A 6,996-nucleotide genomic window follows, 5' to 3' on the forward strand; every position below is an offset into this window, starting at 1 on the left:
GAGACGCACGGAAGCGACCATATCCCCACCTACATCAAGATCAGAGGATTGACCGCTTCCAAAATACGGGATACGATCCAAAGAGTGGACTGGCCTAAATTTCAGTCTATTATGGAAGAACACTGCGACGCCAATCCATCTTTCGACTTGGAAGAGGCAATCAAGAGCGTGGTGCAAGACACTATGCGTACTCTAACATGCTCCTCGAAACTTAATGATTATGATGTGGAACTAGAACGACTTCGAGCGATCCGACGACGTGCTGAACGAAGATACCGACGTACGAAAACAATGGACGATCTACGGACCGCCAGGCGCACGCAAAAGAAGATACAGCGCCGGTTAGACAAGCTCGAATCGCAACGTTGGGCTGCCTTCTGTGAGTCGCTAGATCCACGCAAGCCTTTATCGCAACTATGGAGAACGGTGCGCGGACTGCGGACACTTCCCGTACAGCGATTCCCATTCAAGGCACTTGCCCTCTCTCAAAAGAGATCGGAGATTGACGTGGCAGAGGATTTCTGCGCCAGATTATCCGGCCAACTCACAGCTACCAACATTCCATCACCTTCGAGCAGCTGTCCGCCACCACGTGATCACCGGTTGGACCTACCATTCTCGATCCACGAACTTAAGGCAGCATTAGCTTTGTGTAGCCGCACATCAGCGCCAGGACCTGACGGAATTTCCTACCGAGCTTTGTGTCACCTGGGGGAGCGAGCGAGAGGGGTTCTTCTTGAGGTGTACAATGAATCTTGGAGAAATGGCACGCTACCAACAACCTGGAAGACAAGTCGCCTTGTTCCACTGCTGAAGCCTGGCAAGTCGCCGTTGGAGCTCTCCTCATATCGCCCGATCGCTTTGGCGAGCTGTGTGGGCAAAGTAATGGAGAGGATGATCCTAGGACGCCTGGAGTGGTACTTGGAGTACCACAACACCTACCCAGATGCCATGGCGGGCTTCCGACGCGGTCGATCATCGATCGATAACGTCGTCGACCTGGTCACCTACATTCAACATGAAAAACGCCGTAAGCGTCTCTGCGCATCCTTATTCCTCGACGTTAAAGGGGCGTATGACAACGTTACGCATGAAGCCATCCTCTCTGCTCTCGCAGAGGTAGGAGTGGGTGGTCGGATGTTTCAATGGATACGGAGCTATCTATCCATGCGATCCTTCTTTGTAAGCACCGAGGAAGGCCATACTTCTCTACATTATAGCTACCGCGGCGTCCCCCAGGGCGGTGTACTTAGCCCCGTGTTATTTAATCTAACACTAATTGCTCTCCTTGAGCACGTGCCAACCACAGTCAGGCTATCAATGTACGCAGATGACATTTGCATATGGACATCTGCAGTAACACGCCTACAGCTGCGAGCGAGAATTCAGAAAGCCGCGACACAAACTGCTGTCTACCTCCGTAATCGAGGCCTGGAAATTTCCTCCGAGAAATGCGCACTAGTGCCATTTACGCGCAAACCCATGGCAAACTACAGTGTTACGATAAATGGCCAAGTAATACGACGGGTCCGATCGTACAAGTTTCTAGGTGTCATAATCGACAGGGACTTGTCATGGAGCCCACACATATCTTACGTGAAAAAACGGTTGACAGGCATATGCCACCTGTTCAAATTTTTCGCTGGCAAGACCTGGGGAATGTCGCCTAGTGCCATGTTACAACTGTACAGGGTGCTTTTTCTGGGATTTCTGCGATACAGCTTGCCAGCAATAATCAACACAGGCAAAACGAATCTACGCACTATACAAAGTCTTCAGGGTCAAGTGCTCCGGATCTGTCTAGGCCTGCCTCAGAGTGCTTCAACAGTGGCTACGATAGCAATCGCTAGAGACCACCTTGTCAAGACCCACATTGACATTGAAGTACTCAGGACCCATATAAGGCATCTAGCCAGGACTCCTCGTCACCATTTAGCCTCTCTACCAGCGGACAGGCCACACACATCTTTCAGCCAAACGATAACTGCATATGATGAATCATTGCCAGCTTGTTTCACTCCGGCTGCGAGACCTTCGATCCCTCCATGGTGCCTCGCTCAGCCGAAAATCAACCTCGCAATACCTGGTATCTCGAAAAAAGCTGATCTGTCATCACCAGCCCTTAGACAGCTCACGCTACTATATTTGTACGAGAACTACCGTGACTCTACGCATATTTACACTGATGGATCTGTCCTTCCAAGCAGCTCCGCTGCGGCAATCGTCATACCAGCGCAAGCTACAACAATCAAATTTAAGACGACCCACGCGACAACATCGACAGCAGCAGAGCTCGCAGCGCTCTTTACTGCTCTTCATCACATTGGTGATGAACCGCCACACAAATGGACTATATTCTGTGACTCGAAGGCGGCACTGCAGTCTCTACTGTCACCTCTACGACGCGGACCACATGAACAACTAATATTCCATATTACAGAGACATTACACCATATCAGTGATGCAGGCCACGACATAACCTTTCAGTGGCTTCCAAGTCACTGCGGGATTGTGGGCAATGAACGGGCGGATCACGCTGCCCGCTCAGCCCATACTGAGGAGCGCCACGTCCCCATTCCTCTTTCTAGAACTGACGCTGCACGGAAGCTCCGCCTACTTGCTCGGCAGTGCACCGCCTCGCAATGGAATGAGCCACATTTAAGAAATCCGCGACTGCACTCACTTGATCCAACATTAAGTCTTCGAGCGCCATCACAGCTTCGCCGTAGAGACGCCACGCTTTTATATCGACTTTGGTTGGGCGTTGCCTTTACTAAAGCCTATGCCTTCCGCATAGGGATGACCGACACCCCAACCTGTGACCACTGCGGCCATGAAGAATCAATTGGCCATATTTTGTACACTTGCCCGGAGTACAGTCCACAGAGGGCATGCCTCAGCCAGGAACTAGACCAACTGGACGACCAACCGCTATCTGAAAAAAGAATTCTGCAACATCGAAAGGACCTACCGTCACAGAAGAAGGCCGTACAAGCGCTTTTGCGCTTCTTGCGATCTACCGGCCTGTGTGAACGACTTTAACTGGAACGCCTTTTGTGTGTATGTCTCCATGTGTGCGCGTTCGTTTTTTTTTCTCTCTCTCTCTGTCATCTTTCTAACCCCTATCCCCCATCCCCAGTGTAGGGTAGCAAACCGGAGACTCATATCTGGTTAACCTCCCTGCCTTTCCTCTTCATTCTCTCTCTCTCTCTCTCTCTCTCGCAATAATGAACCATCTTCGCAAATATAAATCGGTCCTCTCAAGTTCCTGACACTGCATATTTATTTATTTATTTATTTATTTATTTATTTATTTATTTTCACTCATTTGTTTGTCTATAAGCATGGCCTCACAGCTATAGTATAGGCACTGCGTTTTCAAACTGATTAAAATAATGTACTACTAGTTACAGTAGCCGAGAGCTAATTACTACTATTATTACTCCTTCTTTTTTCTTAATAGCAGGAAAACAGCACCACGCATGAACTTCCACTTCCGTCATTCCGTCTAAAATTCGTCGTCAGTAAAAAATCACGAGATACTTCGATGTCTGAGTGCAACAGAAAATATTGTTTAAATGAAAGTAACGTACACACCCCAGATAATAGTGCGCCAAAGCCCTTTTTTCTTGCATATGCGGGATGCATGTTCCCTTGATAAGGAAGGATGAAGAGTTTGTTGACGAAAAGGAGTGATAACTATACACAGTCGCTTGTCGCAAGAGTTTGCGCGCCGCGCTGTTACCTTTGAGCGCACCGTGTCCTTGCTGCCTTCCCAAAGCTGGCAGCTTTGTCCCAGACGAATAAACTAAATACCGCCCCCGGTATAGTCAAGGGGATCCCCCTTCGGTGAACGCCCCAGTAAGCCAGTGCTGTGGCGATACACGCAGTCGGACGGACGGAGTAACTCATCAAACAGGCAAAAGGGATCCTCACACACCATTATATCGCGCCACAACTACGTCTGGGACCACTTATTTATAATGTAACCGACTTCATCTGCGGGGATGAAGCGGGTGGTGGGAGGCGGGAAGGGGATGCCAGGCCGGGACCCTCCGGGCGTGGGTCTGTAGCAAGGGAGAGCCGAAGCAGGGGCCCCCAGCAGTGCCCTTCTTTAATGGCCCACCACTGCACCGTCTGTTGCAACGTCTGGCCCAGAGAAGGCGGGCGATAACAACAGGTGCGCGCACGCAACTACACGCAAGACAAGCAAAACCGTGCACATTCACACGCAGAGACAAAATCGGAACTTCCCACACCGCGCCTCCCCCGTGACCCGGGCGGCGAACGGCTTCGATGAGGTTACTACAGCGAAGCGACACACAACGGAGTGGATGAGTCTCAGGCACGAATAGAGGGCCAACAACAGTTTCTACCCAACGACCCCTTGCCAGGAATGTCGGCGAGGCGGTCGCGAATGCGCGCGGCCATAAGGGAGAGAGCTAAGTATCGGTGGTCCCGGAGAAGCTCATGTTCCCTGGAGAAGGTCCGCGGGTCTCTTGCGGGCCCGATTTTGTATCAGCAGGCTTATACATCTTTACTTTCAGGGCTTGTCAATGTCTTTGAAAGCGAGGAGGTCATTGTCTTTGCCCGCTCTTTTCTTGTCATTTGTAGATTGTCTGCTGTAGGGGAGTTAAGACCTTGCTTGCCTCGGCTGTACTGGTCTCTCTCTCTCTCTCGCTCTCTCTCAAACATCTTGGAGATGTCTTAGAGCATGCAATGTTGCACGGTCGTGATGCGCATGGTGATTATGACAACAGCGGTGGCGCCCATGCAGAGAGAGCGCTAGACGCGCCATCGGCCATCGGTGCTCGTGGGCATGAACCACCGCTAAACGCGCGGACGGAGACGTCGACGTCGTGGGAAGGGCGGGCGTCTGGCTCGCAGCTTCGGCGACGATGAAAGCGCGGAAGAGAAACGGGTACAAGCCGAGCCGCAGGGCCGGACGACGTATACGAAAGTGCGAGACGGCCGCGGTAGTGCAGTAAGTCTCGCCGGCACGACTTCGGGCGCGCGAAAGTGAAAGCTCGCGACGGCGGAGCAGGAATGCTGCCCGTATAATTGGCGCGCATTAGACGCGACGCGCCGGCAGCCAAGCTTCCTCGCTGCCAAGTCCGCCCCTTCGCGCTTTGACTGTCTTTTATCTTCTTTCTTTCTTAGGTTTGCTTCTTTCTTGATTGCGCCCTGCGCTTAGGGTGCAGAGAAATCCTTTGGGGGTTTTATAAGACGGCAATAAATTTTACAACGTATTCTACCTTTAAGCTTCGTTTTGCTTCTTGCGCTTCTAGATTTGTGCACGTGCTCGACTCGGGAAGGAGGTCACGCTCCTGAAAGGACGATGAGAAGGAGGAGAGGGGAAGGCTAGAAAAGGGCCGACTGTCGGGGCGAGAAGGTTACAGGTTGCTTTAGAGGCAGAGGGCTGGACTCCGTCCGGCCGGGTCAAGCCTCAGGCAGAGCCTCAGAACCAGCGGCTTTCTATGGCTTTCCGCCGAAATTAGAAGCGGGGAAAGCCCCTCCCTCCGTAGGTCTCTCCGCGTACCTGTCTATGTCTCTGGAAAGCCTGCAGGTATAGATTTTCCTTTCTTTCTCATATTCAGGAAAGCAACGGAGCCAGTCCCCATCGTCATCAAGAGCTTCGCGCACCAAACACGCTTCGTCGATGCCGGGCCACGGGGAGGCTGGGTTCTCAGGCAGTGTGCTTTGTCCCCGCTACCTACTTGCGAGACAAAGCAGCCTTGGTGCAGTGCAAGGTCTCAGTGAGTGCGCGCCAAACGCCGCCGGATGCACTGGAGAGAGGCAGTGCACCGCACGCAGCCATCTTCTGCCCGTTCTTTTTTATTATTGTTTATTTCACTCTCCCTTTCTTAAGTTAATGGTCTTCTCACATGGCGTGTCCGGGATGCAGACGGTCCGGCGGCGGCGTCGGCGCCCGTCTGGCCCGAAGACGCATTTCGGGAGTGCCTGAAACACGCCGCAGTGTTGCGCGCGGTAGGTAAAAAATGAATCCCGGAATATAGGTTGCGAGGTAAGTGGGCGATTAGAGCGCAGTACGTAGCGTTATGTAAGCGACACAATTAATCACCCGACACTACCCTCGCGATCGAAGGAGGGCGCTTGTGTGCGCCTTGTCGTTTGCATCTGCAACGCGCTCGAGATGATAAAAACGTTGGTCGAGATCTGCGGCGCGTTTGTAGGATCCGGGAAGGTGGCGTGGCGCGAACAGACGCCACTCGATGAAAGGCGAGCCTTGTTTTCCCCTGAACGTCGTCGAAAGTCCGACGCTGTTATTAATATGTCAAAATTTGGAAAAGCCCCCCCCCCCCCCCCCCCCCCTGGGTATACGCTGAAGTCACGTGCAAGCGAAAGGGTCATGTGCCCTTCTTTTTATTTTATTTGTATTACTTTCTTCATTTCTTTTTGTCCTTTTATGAAGGGATTGATACGTCACAAGATGTTGGCGTGGGAAGCAAATGGTGCCGACTGCTCATGACTGCAAACATGATCAAAGCGTTGTATTTGCGTCTATAATTACATCAGATATATATATATATATATATATATATATATATATATATATATATATATATATATATATATATATATATATATATATATATATATATGAGATGCAGGTTTGCCTACAACCAGCGGGAAGTTGTGTTTTCGTCCACTGTCCCTTTCTTTTACCTTATCACTTACAGTTTTCAATTAAAACAACATATCATTTCCCCTATGCTATTCTTAGTTTCATTATCCATTGGCTTCATGTCTGTTGGCTTCATATGGCTATGAGTCATAGAAATTTGGCCCCCCTTCTCTTTCCCCACATTCTTTTCATTAACATATGTAATCTTCGTCGCCGCCTCAATCCTTTATCAGAGTCGTCGACAAATATTTTCCCCGTCGGGGTACAACATAGCTGGCTGTTCATTTCCGTCTGACTGGCTCCCTTCCATGGAACGTCTGGTAGTCAAGTGGGAGTTCATTCCTGCGATA

Source organism: Dermacentor albipictus, chromosome 2 (assembly GCF_038994185.2).
Source record: "Dermacentor albipictus isolate Rhodes 1998 colony chromosome 2, USDA_Dalb.pri_finalv2, whole genome shotgun sequence".
NCBI lineage: Eukaryota > Metazoa > Arthropoda > Arachnida > Ixodida > Ixodidae > Dermacentor > Dermacentor albipictus.